General features: G+C 40.3%; 1 protein-coding gene across 5 annotated transcripts in view; it reads right to left on the bottom strand.

The window, feature by feature from the left end:
- Nucleotides 1–21,591, bottom strand: part of KCNQ1 (potassium voltage-gated channel subfamily Q member 1) — a 337,169-nt gene that overhangs the window by 69,961 nt on the left and 245,617 nt on the right. The gene's annotated exons all lie outside the window — the stretch shown is intronic.

Below are 21,591 nucleotides of genomic sequence, written 5' to 3' on the forward strand. Positions count from 1 at the left end.
TGCCTGACTGAAGAGGCACATCACTCAATTTGACCTCGAGACAAAAGCTTCCAAAACATTTGCCCTGTAGAGGTGAAGTTCAACGTCTCTGAAATCCTCCTCTTGAACTCTGACATTAACCTCTGAAAGGTATTTTAGTGTTCCACTCCGACTGACTACAATAGCATTTAAATACCTCTCAGTACCTGCCTGACATGAACAACAGCTACTTGCTTGAATAATTTAAAACCCGATCCCAAGCACCATTTATGCCTTTTTGTCTTCCCAGCTATCCCCAGATCCTGATATTTCACTTTCATTAGACCACAGCTACCAAAAACCATGCACAGCTTTTGCAAACCCCTTCCCCTTTGCTGCTCACGTTCCCTGGCTGTGAAGAAGGACAGTGATGTGTGATGTGCTTTGGCTGACGATGCCCCAGCTCCGCCAACAACCGCCACTGCCCCGGCTCAGCCCGCTGCAGGGAATGCTGTGGGATTTCTTACACGGAAAACAAACAGTGCCCCCGAGCTGTGCCCTGATCCCCAGAGCGATGCTGGCGAAACTCGTAACGCCAAAGCTCGAGCAAAGGGAGCTCGAGGCTGAGTTTTTGTCATGGCTTGCATTGTGTAACATTGGGGTCTGGAGAGCTGCTGATTTCTGAGCAAGAGGGTACTAAATAGAATTGTACAGCTTAAGAGCCAGGGGACGAGGGCTTCTGTGAGATTTTGATGAATACACATTACGGCTCAGACTATAAATAAGTCACTTAGGAGGACTGATATGTACACACACTCGTGTAACATTCCTGTTGATTTTATTTCCTGCAATTATGGCATCTGGGTGAAATGACTGCTCCCAGTTATGAGGTGGGGACTGGCTTGGCCAAGCACCCTCTCCAAGGTGGCAGCTCTCCTTCCCTCAGGCTTGGCACACAAAAAGGGATGGGCTAAATGGCTAACCTCAAGCACACGGACGTTTAAAAAAAAAAAAAACCACTTCAATACTTTAGTACTTTCAAAAGTTCACAGGGTTTATAAAAGGAAATATGAAATGCTTGTCTATATTTAGGCCACTTATATAGGGCTGCATTTACTTTGTAAATCTATCACCTCTCTTTTTTTCCCCCCAGTCCTCTCCATTCAAGCCAGGGGCCTTTCATTTTTTCCTTTATAGACTTAAAAGCACTGTTTTGGTGTCTGGCGTAGTCTTCTGGCACTTCATCCTACCTTAAAGTTTTGGTAGGGGAAGCTGGAAGGATTTCCGTGTAGAAAAGCAAGAAAGTTCCTTCCTATAAATATCTCCTTTTAAATTCAAAATTTCAGAAAAGTAGCAAAACTTGTTACATATGGGTTTAGATCCCAGGTCCACACCACAGGCTGGAAGACCACTGGGTCTGAACCTTCTCCTTGGAGCCTCTTCTTTCCCAAGTTAACAGCTGGGCTAAAAGAACAGAGATGAGTGGGTAAAGCTGGTGTACCTGTATACTTTGATAGAGATTTGCTCCTTCTTTTGTGTTTGCTGAACACAAAAATCTAGGTCATGGAGGAATACCCAAATCAAAGAGCAAACAAGTTGGCAAGGGAATCCAGAAACGACCACACCAGGGAAAAAAGGAACTTTTTAACTTTAACACACTTATCAGTTGGTTTTATGACTTTTCTTCTTCCTGGGGACACCCAAGTGTGGACAAAACACTTGTTTTGGGAGAGATTTGAAACAGTGATGGATCAGTAAATACATAGGACTGAATATAAAGTATGTTATAGTGCTTTTCCAAAATATGCCTGAATTTTTATATGTTCAGCTTCGAGATTTATTTTAAGTAGTTGAATTAAACGGGAATTTTGCCAGTGACATCTGACTGACTAGGGACTGACCACAGCTTTTGTCACACGTTATTAAAGACCGAGTTTCTGAAGAATGGTTTTGTGTGCCTTTCAACATGCACGTAGCCTAAAGGAGTTTCCTTGTACTGTTACTGTATTCCTTTTTGCCACTGACTTCTAACAATTTCCTGTTCATCTAAAAATTTTTGGAGAATATGTACTGAGTATCTCTGAATCTTCCTAGAGCTCTGACTGACAAATCTACAGGGAAGTCTAAAACCATGCAGGACTCCATGCGAGTTACACACCAGCTGAGAAGTTTCTTTGTGTCTTGCTATTGCCAAGTGTAGGTGCAGTGCTACAAAATATTTAGTCTCTTTCACTTTTATGCTCATCTAATAGATGCCAGCACCCATTTACTCTTAATCTAAAAATAAAACTCATTCACCCACCACAAAAGTATTCTTCACTATTATCCTGATGTAAAATGCCTTTGCCTTCAGAAACTCTGAGCTGCTGCTGAATGTAGTGGTATAGTTTTAAAGCTAGCTTATAAAGAATGAACAGCAGCCAGTATTTAGCTTTATTTTAGTTTTAGCAAGGAAAGTGTTGTTTTCTTGGTTGCACAGACACGCAAAGGGAAGAAAAGGGAGGTCATCCTCCTAGAGAGTCAAGACATGCTTGGCACACTGCAAAGCAAGGCTCTTCTATAAGAAGATAACAATGCTGCAAGTATGGAGTAACATTCATTTTTCCCATTTTAAACAAGAAAGTGAACTGCATCAAGCTAGGATATGGGTGAATAAAAATAATTTTTTTTCAATAACATGCAAAAATCACTCAGGTAAATTAAAAATCTTTCAGAACTAAGGATTATTCTGGTCAGAGAAACTGTGAGCTGAGGCAGCCTTTGTGGAGCAAACTCAGCATCGCCACCTGAAGCTAGATTTAACAGAAACACAACCTCTGCACGCGGTAGGTAGAGCCAGCCTTAGTTTCTTGAGTGGTCTCTTTGATGTAACTAATTGTATGCTGTATGTTACAATTCAGAATAACATGGTGGCCAGTTGGCTCTTTGATGAGGTATTATTCATAAGCAAATGGGGAGGTTACTGTGAGTACGTGCTGCGTGTGGCTGAGGTTAAACACACCAAAACAACTGTTCTGGTTTCTAATTTGAGCAACACAGCAATTACTTCTCTCTGACCTACCTGGAAACCAAACAGAAGAGTTCATCCCCTCTTTTTATTGACCAGACAAGTTTAGTCACACATTTTACTTACCCTATCATCACCACATAATTGCTTACAAATCTTCAAAATTAGCCTGATACTCTGACAGACTTAATATGGAAATGTTAACAAAAATACATTATAGAGTTGCTGTCTTCATCCAAACTAAACGAAACATAACCTCACTTTAGGGTCTTCATATTCCCTTAATGTTAATGCAAAATTGCTTTTCAAAACAAGCTTTTATTCAATTGACTGCTATATTTTTTGAGTGCAGGATGAGCAGGAGCAATCCAGGAGGCAGGTGATCCTGCACTCAGAACCTGATCTAGGGGCTGGTAACTATACGCTGCAGATAGGCAGGATGCCAAAGAAACCAAAATTCACTTATTCCAGAGTCCTGAAAAATCCCATTTTCTAAGGAACGGCAAGATTGTGAAAACTAGCGGGTAGTATGGAAGGCAAGGAGAGCAGAAAGAACTAAAGCATACTTGGGTGAGAAGATCACCACAACCTCTACCCTTTTGCTGGGCCTTGCTTATTCATTTAGTGACATCCGGGTCAGTGAACCCTTCCTACCTCTGGTCTTTGCTCTTGCTGTTATGATAAATACTGAGCCCATTATTGTGAATAGTTTTGTGAATGACAGACACCCGTGGGCAATACACTCATGAAAACCTATGCTTGTTTTCAAGAATGCACTGCCCACAGGGACACGTGTAGGTTTGGCCCACTTTGCAGCACTTGCTGCTAAATGCAGAAAAAAAGGTAATTTGGTTTCTAGTATGCACATTACTTGTCTGTTCCTGAAATAAACAGTGCTGATGTCAAGGTATGCAACTCTGATGTCCCAAGCCTGGAGCTTGGAAAGGACCCAGAGATATTGAAGGACCTCTTCTTGAGATACTCTTCCCTCAGAAAGCAGGCTGACATTGTTTCTAGCACTCTCACTCACTACTCCCTTCAAGTTCTAACCCTTCTACAAGCAACATCACTCCAGAAAGTGACCAGCAGACTGACCTGATGTACCACATGGGCTCCATGATGTTGGCCCTGGAACAAATGCGACCTCTTCAAACTGCAGTTATCAGCTGTGGGGGCCAGGAAAAACAGAGTTTTCTCTACTGCAACCTGTCCAGGCTTGCCCAAAGTGGATGTGTGCCAGAGGCTGTCTGCTGAGTGCTAACGGAGGGTGAATTTTGTGGAAGCCAGTGTTTCATTTTAAACTTGGAGTTGGCACTTCCAATGCAAAGCAGAGATCTCATCATGGCCTGTGAGGTGGTGCCCAGATCCCAGTCTCTCATACACACTTCTGCTTTCAGTGGCCATTAACAAGCCAAATCCTTTGGACTTCTTCGGAAATCCAAAGCCATAATGCACAGAATGACATCTATTGCCTATTTCTGACCATATTTTCTGCCATTGTATGACTTGCTTCCAGCCTAACAGTACCTGTGTTAAATCCTGTTCACCCTGGAGTTCACACACTATGGTGAACTCCCTATGGTGTGGATATTGTCCAAAGGTCTTCCCATAAAAGACACTCACTGCAGTGTGTCTTGCTGGTAAAAACAGTGAACTGTGTTACCATCTGACCAACTGCTGATATGCAGATCTGATTTTCCTGGCATTTAGTGAATTTAAGTGTTCTGGGCACAGCATCAACATTCTGGCAATTTTCTTACACTTTGGGTTTCTCAAGGACAAAAGGAGAAGAATACAGAAACTGTTTCATAGACAGCGTCACTTTGGATTCAATTCTGCTAGTTCAGATGGCATTAACACAACCAATAAAACAGGAACCCTTTTCATATTGGTATTCCAGTACAGGTTTTTGTTTTTGTAGCGTTATTTTCATCCTGTGTCAGACAAAAATTCACTGCAATTCTGAAATGCTGAAAATATTTTCCGAGGATTTGATTAAACAAAAAACCCCAAGCCAAACAGAAAATAAAATCCACACAAAGATAAATAAGACAGCATTCCTCATGGTAGACTTGGCAGTGCTGGGTTAATGATTGGACTTGATGATCTTAAAGGTCTTTTCTAACCCTAAATGATCCTGTGGTTCTATGAAGCAAAAACCTTGTTTACCTAGACATGCAGAGCTGAAGCTTTACAATCTAAGGGAATGTCTGCATCTTTTAAAGCCTCTCTTATAAACATCCTTTTCTAATACTGTCAAAACGCAAAACAGACCCCAATTTTTAAATTAACTTGTCAGCATTTGTGAGATGCTAAGCTAAAGAGAAAAATACAGAAGCTGTATGTGGCCACATACACAGATTTTGTATATTCATGATGTTTTCTTTTGCTATGTTTACAACCTCAGTCCTTCACTCCTCGAAACCACAAGAGAGATACACCTGTAGCAACTCAGAGCCTGGAAATCAAGCCTTTAAAAATCAACTTCAATTAACGTGCCTCCGTGTCACCTGATGTACCTTGGAGGTGAAAAAAGTGGATATGAAAGTGTGTTTGTTTTCCTTTGCCATGCCTTGCAATAAGAAATTTCATTCAATATTTATCCAAGGATTTCAGTAGTAAGTAGAGAGTTTGTGGCAATCCAGTGAATGTTTTCACAGCGCTGTTGTTACTGCAGTTGTAAAGTTTCACTTATGATTGAATGTTCAGGGCTGGTAAAACCCTGTGTCTCTTTACTGCTCACAGATGTGTCAGAAAAAAATTTACTAAATGCCTGTTTTTTATTAGTGCTCTGCTGATCCTTTTTCTGTGGACATTCCAAAATGCAAGTTAAATCCGATGGTGAATGTATCTTCCAGATATTCACATTAAAGAGCGTAATTCATGTAACATAAAACATACTACCATAACAAAGCTGTAAGATTTAAAAACAGATTTTTTTTGGAAGCAAGATCTAATTTCATCCCTCACAAATGTTCTCAATTCAATTATTGAAATAAATATATACATGCATGTATATATATGGTTTTTATATATTTACTTTATAAAAATATATGCAGGTAAATGTAGCTATGTGCAAAAGGTACCCATAGGTTCTGCCAGCTGGATGCAGATGTAGCTACCTGACTATGAAGGAGTGTATCACAAATTTTTCATAGACATTGAAGTCTATTTTGGCACTTTGTTCTTTCATTTAATCTGAATCATCTACGTAGTAACTCCTGGTATTTCTCGGTATCAGAGACAAATCTCAGAATGCCTCGTACATCCAGCGTAAACAGTCCTTTGGTGGTACAAGCTGCCAGGAATTCTCTGGAAGTCAAAGGTCAAACACACACTGACTGTTCAAGGTCCTATTTTTATAAACACTGGTGACCAATGAATACTGTGAATTTCTTTTCCTCTTTCAGGCTGATAACACACCTTTTTGGATAATAAGTTTTAGAAGGATATCAGAGCCTGCCATCCCCTCCTGAAGGATACCAGAGTCTATTCCACCAGTGACACAGGGATATCACATTGGTTCACACGTGTTGGGTTTTTTAATCCCCTTACAACTTCTGTGGCCAACTGCACAGAACAGATACAACTGGGTACATATTTCTTTTCTGCAAACAGATTAGGCAGGAATGAAAGGCACTTTTTAGATAATCAGAGAGAAGAAATTATTGGCACCTTGCAAGACCAACTCATCTATTACACATACACTGGTAGAAAAATGATTTAAACAGTCAGTACAAGTCCTTGGGCTCTTAATTTTTTATATAATTGAGATGATGTAACTCTGCACAAAAAGTTGCAATGTGTTTCATCTAATTAAGTACACGTAAGACTGAAACTAAAAAAATGCCATTACCTCCATTCAGACTGGAAAGCACATTAGATGTACCACAGAGCAATGCTACAACCGACATCTTGATTTTATAACTTTACTTTTCTTTTGTGAATGTACAGTCAGTTATTTACATTACCAAAATGGATTTTTCTGTGATGTATGACTAATAAACACTGATGCTCAAGCACCTGCAAAAGAAATGTCGCTGCTTTGTAGTCTCTGCCACGAACATTTCACCTTCTATCATCTGAAATGATCTCAAATTCTTCTCATCAAAATACGTCTTACTGAGGCAAGGAGCCTACTTCAGTACATTAAACACATGTTGTAACATCCACTCTATTTAATCTTCCTGCCTTTCCCCTCTGAAAAGGATGCCGTCATGCTTATACCGTTCCTTTGCGCAACTCCTGCCACAAAGCCAACCATGTCTTCCACACAAGCTTTTGCCTTTGTTGTGGTTCACTGTCTTTTAAAATTATCTTTTCAGCTGCACTGGAATTAGTCATCATCCATCATGCCATGAACCCAAAATGCAGATTTAATGAAAACAAAGTCTAATTTTATAGGTTTTGTTCAATGGAAGCAAATCTGTTTTATGCTGGTGTTGTTGCTAACCAGATGACAATGCAGATTCTAAACATCTACTGAGGTGCCAGAGGGGGAGAAAAGTAGCATCTCCCTCCAACTCTCACGAAGACCTTCTGTGTTGGGGTTACAGGAAGAAAGTAATGCTAACTATACTGAGGTAAACATCATTTTTATAATGATAGCACAAGACAGAGCTGTCTTATCATATTGAGTCTCTGTGATGGAGTACCTGCTTCTTTCAGAGTGCACTTGCTTTCCTGCAATGAAACCAGTTCTGAAACACATCAACTGTTACGAGATGAGATCCACCATACACAAAAGAAGTACTGCAGCAGTTCAGTATTAACTAGTTTTGACACAAATTACATGTGGCATACACCATCTGGCTTCAAAAAAAAAAGGCAGACAAGGCAAGGAATAGGCAGGGAGACTCCACTGCCTTTCGTGACTGAGTAGGATCAGAGAAAAGCAAGCTTGAGCAGCAGAGATTTGCTGCAGGTAATGGTATCAGGGTATAAAAAATGGCAGCTGTCAGAGAGATCCTGAACTTATTTCAAAAGGCTCAGAAACAGGAGGACCTTTGCTAATTAAATATTCTATAAAGCAAAGAAAATGTACAGGACAAACAATAAATCACACAGCTCCTTAGAAGTGATTGCGCTTTGAAAAAAAAAAAAATCAAACCCTGGTGATCTTTATGTAAGGAAAAATATTTCAAAGTGAGTATTCTGTGCAAAGCCATATGCAGAAAGTGTTTCTGTGTCGTGTAAACTTCATAGAGTTCTTCTGTTCTCTGCTCTGTGCCTCTGGGATCCTGTCTGGCACCGTTTGACCTCCAAGGAGCTCTAATGAAAAGCACATCAAGCCCAAGTGAGGGACTTTTTGATGTTAGCACTGCACATCACCAAAGAAACCAATGCTTTTCAAGTGGTGTTGCACCTCCTCCAGTAAAAGCAGCTTGTCCTCAAGACAGCAGTGCAAGGGTTTGAAAATGCAGCATCTAACTCTTGCAGCTCTCACACTTGCGCAGAAAAGGTTTTAAGTCCCATCATGACAGTTCCCACAGGAAAAGAGACTATCATTGCATTTATCTTGCAGGCAAAATGCACATCAGCCCCAAACAAAAAGTGCCACAGTGTCTTATCTGAATCCTTTCTGAATGAGTAAAACAGACACTGTCAGGATTCTCTTTCTGGGATTGGCAAGACATTATACGATGTCCACCTGGAGAAGCAGAGCTGTCCTTGGCAAAAGCAGTTCTGATGGTCAACTCCCCCCATCATCTTACACAGACCATGCTCTCTGGCTGAAATATATTCACCTTAATGCACCTGACCAACCAGCCCTACAGCACACAAACCCCTAAGCACAGAAATTCATAGGGTCAACCTGATGGGCTGGGAGAATGAAGTTGTGCCTTCCCAACTGCAATTAGATAAGGCAGCAGTTCATCTGCACATGCCAGCACAAACTTAGCTGACCTCTGGACACGTTCTAAATGGCACTTGAGCACCAGGCAGACTTGCCTGGTCAACAGAATTTTAGACTGATCCCTCAAATGAATATTAAGTGCTTTAACAAAAATGTACTTTTACAAATCTGAAATATACATTGCAAAATGTGATTTCACTTTTTTTTTTTTTCTGATGGGGGAAGTACCCTATTAAAACTTCCTGGGACAAAATTCTCAAATAGCTTTAGAAAAACAAGTAAACCTCACTTAAATGATGGAAAATGTAATGAGACATTTAAAATCAATGATCAGTTCCCCTCAGAGCTGAATACAAGCACTGAAATTTACTGACTTTATAGGTGCTACTATCCTGAAGTGTAACATTGCCTAACTTGCTACTTGTGATCCTACTTCTGATCTTAGAAGCAAGGTCACGATCCTACAACCTTAAAGTTAATTGCCAGTTTTTCTACACACTTTGATGTGAACTGAAGTAGGGCTCAAAGCAATCATGGATATACTTAAGCTCCTTTAAATCACAGTGACTGCGGGAAGGGGAAGACGGCAGAAGCAATGCCCTTGGAAACACCCTGTAAAAATGGAAAATCTCCCTTCCTGAAGCAACTCCCATTCTCTGTGTATCTGGAGACTTTGTCAGCAGCTGGTAAATTAGCTGTACTTTTTCTCCCATCTTTCTCTTCTGACTCTTAAGACAGCTATAAAAGATCAGAGGTTGAGCTATGAAAATGTTAATGCAATAATATTCAGTGGAAAATACTGAGCATCATACTCAGTATGTATTTAACAAAACTATTTTTGATGGACAAGGAATTACTACATTTAGGGAAAAACCAAAACCAACTCATTATCCAGAGAACAGATGGGAGAAATGCCAGATTACATACAAGCACACAGACGAGCGCTTTCATTGGAAAACAGTTGAAAGAGATGTCATGGTTGGCTTAGGAAGAAGTGACAAATATTGATATAATCACATTAAATGCAGAATTTCCCATTTCATGTCTGTAATTATTACTGTTTTCTTCTCAATTTTTAGTATTTCAAGTCTTTGTGGGTTGTACCTTTTGGAAGAAGCTGCTGAAGGAACCTCATATTTTCAGTAAAATAGGGATTTCATTTTAAATTAAAGACTTTCAGTATTCAAAGGTAAAGTTCACAATAATTTAGTTCATTAGTTGTTTTCCCCCCATAGTTTTTGTAAACTTACACTGTTTGCACATAACCAAACAACTTAACTCTACAACATTTCCATAAATTTGATGCACCTGGATTGGGACAACCTCAAGCTCAAATACAGGCTGGGTGGAGAATGGATCGAGACAAGCTCTGGGGAAAAAGACTCACAGGTGTTGGTGGATGAAAAGCACAGTATGGCCCAGCAGTGCATGGTTGCAGCCCAGAATGCCAGCTATATCCTGGGCTGTATCCAAAGGATTGTGGCCAGCAGGATAAGGGAGGTGATTTTGTCCCTCTACTTCATTCTTCTGGGACCCCATGTGGAGTGCTGCATCCAGCTCTGGGGCCTCCAACACAAGAATGACGTGGACCCGTCGGAGCAGATCCAGAGGGAAGCCACTGAGTTGATCAGAGGGGCTGAAGCACCTCCCCTGTGAAGACAGGCTGAGAGAGCTGGGGTTGTTCAGCCTGGAGAAGGCTCCAGGAACATGTTACAGCACCACCCTGATGCCTAAAATTCATCTTACTTTGAAGCTTACACACCCCAAAAGAGTGACTTTCTTACTTCCGTAATGGATTTCTTTCTAAGCAGACTTCACAATTATTTTCATCATAAGGGATCTGGTCCTAAGACTAAAACGTGACAAAACTTTTTCATTACGTAAAATAAGAGAAAAATTACACATGGACGTACCTTGCAGACATCTCAAAGGCACTTCCAGCTTTAATCATACCCCATTCTCATTAATCTGTACTGACACGTGAGATTTATCAGTGACTTCCTAAATCCTATACAACAGTGCTGACTGGTGAAAAGGAGTAAAGGACTGGCAAGAAATCTCATGAGTCCTGCATAAATGAACAGGACACAGGAGGCTACTGCTTTTTACCAGTGAACGCTATAAGATGTAATGTATTGGCACATGAAGTGAAGTTGTTTAGCCCTCATTTCATTGCAGTGACCTGATCTTTGGGAATCTGATGTTTCTGTCCTGGCAAATTGTCTGGTCCTTATCACCAGAGATAAGAAAGTTAAAAATTTCTAGACATCCATGGATTTTAGGGCATGTGGTTAGGGTCCTCTGCTTTCACACGCTAAGCAGGATTTATACATACAGGGACAAAAGGCCACAGCAGTTGTGATTCCACTCTCCTTGTAAAAGCTGGGAGCTTTTTTAAAACAGTAAAGCCAGAGTTGTTTTTAAAGTTAGGAAAAAAACAAAACCAAAACTAACTGCAAATGAGGAGCTTTGTTCAACAAGTTACTCAAGCAGAACATAAATCTGAAGCAATAGGACTTCCATCTGAAGTGGACAGTAATCATTTATACTTACACATGACATACTTAACTACCTTGATGAATTAAAGCCAAGTGTGCAACATTCAATTTGGGAATAGTCTCTTTCAAACAAAATGTTTTTAAATGAGCAAAAAACCTTGAAATGTACTACACCTTAAGCTAGCACTTCCAGAGAAAGCAACCTGCTGCAGTGAAGGCCAGTGGAGTCGGGTGGGTTAAAGCAGCATAAACAAACAGGTGTGTAACTGTTCACTTGTGCTTTGGCCCGACTTGTAAGCAAAACCAAGCAACTCTATTATCCTGATGTCCACTCTCTACCTTTGTTAAGTTTTGCCATTCACATGCATTTTATTTTTTTTCATGTTTCAGGGAAGTATGTAAAGAAGAGCATCTTTCCATTAGATTAAGGGTTAAATACAGCTATTGCTGTCCAGTTCTTGGTGCTTTTCAGAGCCAGTTCCAGAAACTTGCTGCCTTTTTCTTGAGCCTGCTTGTAATCATATTGAGATTAATGAGACTAACACACGAGAAGTTGGAGTGAAAACCATCCTGAAAACAGCTGACTGATTCTTAAGCACCAGTGCATTGCATCATCCTTAATTCCAGAGGGTTGGAATCAATGGCACAGGGTCTAGTTGGGGGCCTGTCACTAGTGGTGTCCTCCAAGGCTCAATACTGGTCCAGTCTTGTGTAACTTACTCATCAATGACCTGGATGAAGGGGCAGGTGACTGAGCACAGGACCAGGTTGCCCAGAGAGGTTGTGGAGTCTCCCTCACTGGAGATACGCAAGAACAGTCTGGATGCAATCCTGTGCAATGTGCTCTGGGATGGCCCTGCTTGAGCAGGGAGGTTGGGCCAGATGTCCCACTGTGGTCCCTTCCAACCTGACCCATTCTGGGATTCTGTGAATGCTGAGGAAAGGGCCTGGCAATTTTACTCAGCTGAATTGCTGTAAAAGTGCCCACAACAGTAGCTCACGGCAAGTTTGCCTTTATCTCTTTTATGTCCTAGCTTCCCTTTGCTTTTTAATTTGCACTGTAGCTCACCCTCCTCTGCAGAAGCTGTCTGGCTGATTACAAGCAGTCAAAAGGACCCTGGCAGAGAGTTTGTTGTGCTTAGGACAGAGATGTGCTGTCTGAAACAGTCCAAGAGGGCCAGGACAGATTCAAGGGACTCACAGCTGCATTTATTTACTTTTTCCTACCCAAACCAAATTCACACTTAGATAGAAATGTATATGCGCACACACACACTCTTACTAGAGAACGGTTTTTTCATCTCACTAAAACTTCCTGATTTTTGAGCTTTCCTGGAATTACACCCCTATTAACCCAGTGCAGCAAATTGCTTGTTCACTGATAAGTAATTTCACCTCACCAACAGTGCATTTATAGAAGAAGAAATTATTACAGGACTGAAAAGTCAGACCAGAAAACTCACTTTCTATGCTCATAAAATCAAGGCCTTAAGAGGGCATCACACTTCCTCATTCAGTTAGCATTTGACACGTGCTTAATTGTAAAAGGTTTTATAATCATCATCGAAACGTACATTTAAAAGTGCAGAATGGGTCAGATGTTCTCTCAGATAATAAGAAAAGTTGTAACAAATACATTAGGAGTTGTATAGTCTATCCCATGCTTCCTGTGAGATGATAACTCTTCAGTAGTTCTGCCAAAGTACAACCCTTGGGCCCGATTTCCTTAATGCTGAATATCAAAGCTTTTTTGAAACCTCAGACAAATTAATTGCCTTTTCTTAGAGCAATGTCAACAAAAAATGAATTTCCATCCAAAAAAAAGGAAAAAAAGACTTTTTAGGAACAACTCTGGCCCTCCATCTTCTGAAGCAGAAAACTTAATTCTGGTAAGAGAAGATTTTGGACAAAGGATGTGATTTCTTGCTAATTATGTAAAATCCACAGTATTACTGTTTGGAAAATGACAGATTTTACCTTCCCAATACAGAGATGCCAGCAGTGAATATCCCTTAGCAGTCATTTAGCCCATGCTCCCAAGCAGCAAAACCCCAGCACTTTCACTTTCTATGATATTCAGGCCTGGTAGGGGTGATGCTGAGATTAACACAAATGAGTGCAGGACTCTTTCCCAGCACTGCCAATTAATCCTGTCTTAGCCCAGACAACGCAGAAAAAAACCTCCCTTTCAAATGTAAACAAGAAAAAAAAACAAGAGAAAAAAGACTGGAGTGGGAAGCACCTGGAAAAAAGTTACGGCTGAGGTGAGTTTGAGAACTGCAGGGAAGTGAGATAATAAACGTGAGTGAAGGCTGAAGAGAGTAAAGGAAATCAACTTATAGGCTTCAGAAAAAAAAGTCTGGGAAAAAATCATTGAAGACTATAGAGTAAAAGACGAGAAATCTGCAAATTATTTTCCTTTTCAGATCCTGCTTTATCCACTGCCAAAACTGTAGATGCAATTTGAATTTTTGGTTTTTGTTTTCTCTACCCAGTTTAAGGACGTACACAGCCACATTAGCATCCAAATATATCAATTCTGCAAATGAGATAGTCCAGTTCTTAACACAACCTTTATTGCAGAAATTTTCCTCATTCCCTCTAGCCCATGCAGTTTACATCTGCTCCTGTTGTATTCCAAGTGAGGTGCATCACAGATCTATGTAAGAATGTTACTGTATTCTCTTTACTGAAGTCTTTAAGTTGCATTTAATGCACTTTGTGACCAGGAATAATTCCACAGTATGAAAGAACTCAGCGTTTTTCCTAATGCTGCTGTGTCAAGCAAGCTATGCAAAATAAACCCTTATCCAAACAGAAAGGCAGAATTATAATCAGTCATGGTAATCAACCAAGGACTTTCCTTATCCAACAAAAGAATTTTATTAGTCACTCATATCCTATAAGAATTTCTTTACGAAAAACAGAGAACCCCAAATCTAGGCATGCCTAGATATTAACTGCAATAGTCTTTGCAAAATTAAAAACGAAATGTTTCTTCAATGGCTGGTATTAAATTATTTCCTTGAAAAGTCTATTAAGATCCTGGACAACATCATAGTAGGAAGTGACATAATGGAAGAAAAGGTCCGGCCTGTGGTGCCTGCACATGATATGCTGTGGGACTTGTCCCCAAAGGAAGAATTTGGAGCTAAGCATGGGATAGCCTGGATGTAGCCTGGCTATTCCCACACATCTCTGTCAACAGCAGGAATGCCTCACCAGTACTTTCCATCCCCCTTGTGATCATGTGCATTTATCCCTCTTGTTGGGCATCATTTATCATTAACCTGGTGACTCTGCACCAACTGTCTACGAGATGCAATAAAATACCAATATGAAAATAAAGAAGCTGTTTATGTGCTTCGACTTCTTTTTATTTATGCATTCACAAACTAGAAGAAAAGATTGAGAGCCTGAACTGTGTGACTGTTCCTGATCTCAACTGGACCCAAGCATAATCCACAGGCTGCTTTCTAGGAACTGGTGTAATACAGTGTGTAGCTCAATATTGGCAGCATTTCATTATGTTACTGCCTCAGAACAGAAAAAAGGGTAGCTTGCTCTAGACAAATCAAAGACGGGGGGGCCTACCAAAACTAGAAAAATAGAAAACCAACCTCAGAAACATTCAGATAAAGGTTGAAGATACAAATCTCATGAGTTCCACATTTGTGCAGTTTTTTTGAGGATTTTTGCCCAAGAAGAGAACAGCAATAAGAAACAGATGAAGGACAAATTATTTACAAGTCAAGGCATGGCAGAGCTTCTTTAATTCCTGGGGGACAGAGGGAAAGGTAGAAAGAGGGTATCAAGAATGATACAACAGGAAACCAACATTTTAATGCGAATTCTGCTATATGCAGATGAAAAGCCTTTTTTTCCTTCAGTTTGAAAAAGCCATGTCTTTCAAACATAGCAGAAACTCTTTTCTGATAACAAATAATTTTATTATAGTTATTGCATATGTGAATCCAGAGCTGCTTCTCTAATACCATTGTATGTGCTTTATTGAGACAAGTTATATCATTGCAGAACCAGAATTACTTGCCTCTTTCCCTCCCAGGGAACTCCTCCCAGCAAGGCATTTGCAACACAGGATCAATATAATTAATTTCATTCATTTCCCAGGGCTGTTCTGACTAGAACAGTTTTGATATTTGTAGAGACACTAAATTTGCAACCAGAGATGTAGGTAGATACATTACTGCTGAATAAACATCACTCAAGTGCAAAGAAAAACAGGATGAATTCTAGAACTGGGCCAGAATTCCCTGCTATAAATACGTATATTAAGTGTGTGTATATCTAAGAAACTGCTGACACAGCACTGTGGAAAGCACTGCTAGAGGGCTTTCTGCTGCTGCCAACAATGTCATCATAAATCAGAAGGATTCTCAGGAGCAGCTCTGTGGTTAACCTACGTGAGGATACTGAACAACAACCCATTGTTGCCAGAAAAAGACTATTTGACACCACTTGGCATCACCTCACACACTTAGTGAACCAGACTTTATACCTATTTCTTGCTTAGCTTAAGCAGAGAACAAAAAAAAGTAATTAGTATTCCATAAAAATCACAACAAAACAGGCACCAGTCAATATCAGGAAAACCCAGTGCTCTCTCCCTGATGTTGAGCACTTCTCCAGCCCATTTGTTTAAAGACAAATATTTGAACAGCTTTGTATCAGATGTACCTTTAGAAGACCAGAAACTGAGAGGGAAAAGAGCATGAGAAATGCTTACTTCTGGAAAAGTTTCATTGCAAGAACTACCATCTATGGAGGCCTCTGCAAAAAACCAGCTCACAATGGACCCACTTGTACTGTGAGCAAAAGCAGAAAACTGCCTCACAGAGTCTAAACCAGGCAGTTTTAAAGACCCCTCACAGAGACACCTGACAATTGCTGCTCCCCACTGCACAATGCAGCAGCCTTGGGTTCGCCCCACCTTCCCTGCAGAAGCTGCCTTGAGGACAGAGACTTCCTGAGCTGCCTGGAAAGGGATGGTAGTGCTGTGGTTCAGCGTGCCTAAGATGACATGAAATTAATTCAGGCCTCAGCCTCATGGTTTCACCAAAACCAAGGTCCCACAAATGCTCCAAAAATACTGGGGCCTTCATAATTTTTCTAAATGAACCATCATTGCTTTGGTGACGTTTTCTGAGAAATATGATGCTCGGGTACAGTTTTCTACTGTTTGCTTCATGTTTCTAAACATGAAGTTTTCTAATGTTTTAAAGCTACATACTGAAAGTGGCAAAGTTTAGACTACTGTGCTGGTGGAGTTAACTTGCTGATATTCAAGGATGGACTTATACACATTGAGACAATTTGCAAACTTCCCTAAACCATGTGGAAAGATGGTCAAAATCAGATTCCTAACATTTTCTTTTCTTTGTGATGGAATTTTTTCTGTGAATTACTGCAAAAGAAAAGAATCAGATAGCATGCCACTGGAAAGGCTACAGTGCACCAACAGATAAATGAGCAAACCAAACAAGAGATGCATTTCCTCACTAATTTGATGAAATCAGGAAAATGAGATTATAAAAACACAAAGCTTCACTGCTGCAGCTCTCATAATGCTGTCAAGTCTGTTGTTACTTGAACTCAGTATTTCTAAGAGCCTGTTTCTTGTCTTTCTGTCTTTTTTTTTCTGCCTGAGAACCCTGGAGTAATGTATGAATATGATTTACTAATTGTATAGGGCCACCTTCAGCATCAGGAAGAAGGGAGCAAGGTGAATCCTCTGTTTGCAGGAATGGCTATTTAAGATTCCTAATCCTCAAACTCAAAGTGTGTTGTGCATTTGCTCCCAGAACAACAGTGTACCAAGATATTTTGCATGAGATACCATTCTCCATGGGTATGCATGTGAAGAGCCAAAGCACACAGGACTCACTGGGAAGGAAATGAAGACATGAGTAGCTCTCACCTCCTCTGATTTCCCAAGAGCCAGAGAACTTCATAAGGATTATCAGATTTGTGGGAATTTTTTCGCTGTTTAGTATTTTCTGAAGTTTTGTTTTGTTTTCTCAAGGGTGGTTATTTTGGCCCTCTGAGGGTTTTATGAATTTTTCCTGCTCAACACTGTCTTGAGACAACTCACTGCTGGGATCTTAAAGACCCCAAACTGATTTCATTGTTGAAAGAGCCATTCACCCTGCAGCCTTCATGTACCTTGCCTGGTTACCTTCTGACCGAGTACAGATCTCTCTTTATACAGGAAACTTGAGACTCCATGGCCCTGTTCCAGGGGCTAAACAAAAAGAGGTTGTAAACTTTAACCAATCTGCCTCCCTACAACTAGCTACAGAGACTCATTTTCTGAAATCAAATCCTCTCGTCTGGACACAAAACACACTTCTGGAACAACTTTACGTCTAGTGACTACCCTGAACCAAACCCAAGCTATCCTCCTCTTCTTGCCTCTGGTAACCAAGGATAACTTCAGAAAGTCTTTGACAGAAGCAGTCAAACCTGAACACTCAGGGAAAGCATCAGCACCAGCAGTCACAGGAAATAGACAAATCTAAGGTAAAAAGGAAGAAGATAAAAAATGGGTGCAACATACCATGGTAACATTCCTATGGTAGGGAAAAGCCCTTTCCTCAGAGTTGAGAAAGAACAAATCATTGAGAAAATAGGGAAACTTTTGATCACAGCCATTTTTCAATATTGTGTTTAAGAGCTGTTGGTTATTGATGCATAGGAAATAGTTAGAGATGGCAAAAAAAATGCATGCACAAGAAGTTCTCATTTGTAATGGATCTCTAGCAAAAAAATGCCAGTAACAGCTCACTCACTCTCTTTCACTTTGTATTCAGAAGTTATTCTTCCTCAGCCTCATCCCTAATAGCACAGATAGGTAGCATTTACCAATTTCATACAATGAATAGGAAACAGGAACAGAAAGGTCCCTTTGCAGTTGAAGCTGGGTCTTCTGTTTGTACTTGAATGGAGCCCCATCCATGATTATCCATTTCATGCTATTATCATGAGGTTAATTACACCATTATCCTAAATTACAGATTGTTTGAGAACCTTGTTGAACTCTACTCTTCCTGTTTTCATAGAGATTAGCAAGGGTAGCTTTAGCTTTTCAGGTGCTCAGCATCCTCACTGTGAAAAGCAGCTGCCTCTCCAGCCCTGTATAGGCAACAAGGCATCACATTCCTTTCCAGAGCAGAGGTGGGGGTTGACTTTTCAGTGATGCTGAGCCCCCACAGTGTCTGCCAGCACCTCTGAAAACCAGGCTATTGGGACATGAAGCGGAGAGTAACAGAACTATATCCTTCCTATCTTACTTTTACTTCCCTGAGCAGCACAAAAATTGGAAATCAACATGGAATAAATTGTGACCATTAGACAATTCTCTCAGACTAAGCATCAGAGCACATGCATGGCTTTTCGGGTGTTTCATGGAAGACCATCATTAATTTCTCACTGTCCTGAGTAACCCAGTCACTTAAGCATACTACCAGAGAACCAAAACCATGGTAGAAAAAAGTTGCTAATGAAACACCTGGACAATCTTGCCAGAAAAGCCTCAAAACATTCCCCACAATCACGAAGTTTCTTTTTGCTTTTTTTTCTTTCCCCAGTAACCTTCTTTGTTCTTAAACATCTATAAGCTGTTGGAAAGAATATTATCAATCTAAAAACAAAGAATGTGTTTGTTGTTGTGTTTTTCTTTAAAAAAAAAAAAAAAAAGTCCTCTATATCCAGTGGAGCTTTTTGATTCTGTGCCCAGATACCGACATTACAAAACATTAGACAAAATTATAGGTACACAGCGTGCCAAGAAAATCAACTCAGCGTGGCTTGCCCAGGCTCTTTGAAAGAAGGCATGCACACTGTGTCACTATTATGATTTAAAATAGCTGGGCCTCCAGAGCCAGCGCACTACTGTAGCACAGCTCAAGGTGCCTGCAGATGCCTGTAGCAGCAAGCCAAGTGATTAGCTTCAGCATTGCCATGAAAGCACCACTTTGATTCCTGTTCAATGTGTATCTCGCAGCTTCATTTGAGTACAAAACAAACCTCTGAAGAAATGAAAGAAAGCTTGGGAGGGGGGAGGAAATAAACCGAGCCTTTTACACTAAACCTCATTATTATTTACTACGGAGTGCAAATTTCTTGAGTTCAATGGAGAGGGGGATTTTCTACAGCAAAGGAGAAGAAAATGGCATTTCTCATTGTAAAGGGACTTCTGCTTCTTTTGGGTATCAAATGGGTCACAAAAGCTTGCAATTGCCTGAGCTCAAGGTTTGCTAGAGGCAAACAAGAGTCTGTATGTACACGCACATGGATCACCCTGCCAGAGAGAGCCCTCTCAAATGCTTTCCATGTTACCTTCTCCCTTCTGCATCGCTGAGAATCGGGACAACGCCCAGGGAGGTTTTGGATGTGCTCTGACACTTCCCCAGACAAATTTTTTTGAAACTGGAAAGGATTTTTTTATTTGTTGGCATCAGTTGTTGGGTTTTTTTACAATGCCCTCCAGCTGCTCTGGGATCCAGGTTAGAATCAAGGTTCAAGCTGCTGCAAGTTCAGAGATGTCACAGGGTCCAATTCACGTGTTCACCAGCACAGCTAGGAGATGCACTCTGGGCCCAGCTCCCTCAGCCTCATGGGAGGCTGAAGGAGGGAAGATCCCCATTCCATAAGTTATTGCCTGATTATTGCCAGCTCAGCTCAGCTAATACAATTTCATCCTTAATTAAATCCCTAACTAAACCAGTCTCTGCCCTTACCTTCATACCACCATCAATTTGTACTAACTTTCTTAGATAATTTCAAAGAGGTATCTAGCTGTCCCTTAAACTAATGTGTACAATACTCTTCCAAGAGTTTCCTTAATGCTTTGCTAACTAAAATATTGGTCCTGTTCCTACACTTTTCCACCCATGTCCTAAAATGAAAGCACTTCTGAGTGTGACCAGTATGTACCTACTCTGCAGACATCCCTTAAGTTACTCAAAATACTCACTTTTATTGTGAATGAATAACAGACTTGTAAGAATTTTTTACCAGAAGGAATCTCAATTTAAAGTTTACCTGCCTGCCTTTTCCAAGGTTAGCAATAACTTCCTCCAGAAGAAACAGTGATCAAAACATCACACAAAATTTTTGATACAGTACTGTATATGTAGCAATTATGTTCTTCTGAACTTACATTTAACATAATTTACCTCTAGTAACTCATCACTACAATCATACTACAAAAATGAACGAATCCACATTTTTCTATGACAATTTCTGAAGTTCTTTACTGTTTTTTACAGTTCTCCTTGCTACCTACCTACTAGCAATTTATCTAGCATAGAAAACACCTGTTTCATTACTGCTGTATTTACATTGGTTTTATGTTTAAAAGCCTATGCATCTATAACACACAAATCTTCTGCTCTAGAATACTGTTTAATTGTTTGTCATTGATAATATCCAAAATCCCAGCACTAATGAAAATCCCATCTGCATGCATGAAAAGGCTGGAGTTCTGAGAGCTTTCAGCCTAGATAAGCATCCCAGGCTTTACTCAGGAGCTGGAGCTGAAATGTCTGAAGATGCCTTTTTAAGGTTACAATACAGGTCAAAGCTGAGAGGGAGATGCAGGGCAGCTGGAGAGAAAAATTAACTTGAAATTATTATCAAGTGAGAGCTGGATTAATTCCATTACATTATGATGCTCCTGCACTGCAAACAGGCCATAGATCCCAAAGACTTTAACTCCCTGAGTGCATCTCTGTGTCTCTGAAGACAGAACAATTAATCTTTTCTTAAGTTTTTCTGCTGCACTTATAAGGCTAACCCTCATTTGCTTCACAGCTATTGATCAGCACAAGCCTCTCTCAGGAAGGGTGCGTGGAGAGTAGAGATGGGGAACTTCACTGCATCAAAATTTAGGTCAGTTGTTTTTAGGGTTTTGTTTCACAGTATAATTTACACTCCTCTAACATGTAGCTCTTTGAAAAATGTAAGTGTAGCAGTCACTGATGTATCTAATGAATCTGCTTGTGTCCTAATTTAATTGTACCATCAGATATGCCATACAGAAATACTGATCTTCTACTGTGGCTTTCCTACTCTCATCTCACAGCCCTTCCAGTGGCAGTGGAAAGAAAGGATGCCAACCCTGTAGCCATCAAAATAACTGAAGCACTGACCTTGGTCAGTAGCCATCTCAGGACTGAACAGGGACAAAAATTAGAGGAAAAAAAAGGAAATTATTTATTTGGACTTGGACAAAAGAAAATGCATCAGTC

The sequence above is a fragment of the Corvus kubaryi genome, unplaced genomic scaffold, assembly GCF_017639235.1.
Source record: "Corvus kubaryi isolate FWS band 111438036 unplaced genomic scaffold, C.kubaryi_AGA036_p1.0 37392, whole genome shotgun sequence".
Lineage (NCBI taxonomy): Eukaryota > Metazoa > Chordata > Aves > Passeriformes > Corvidae > Corvus > Corvus kubaryi.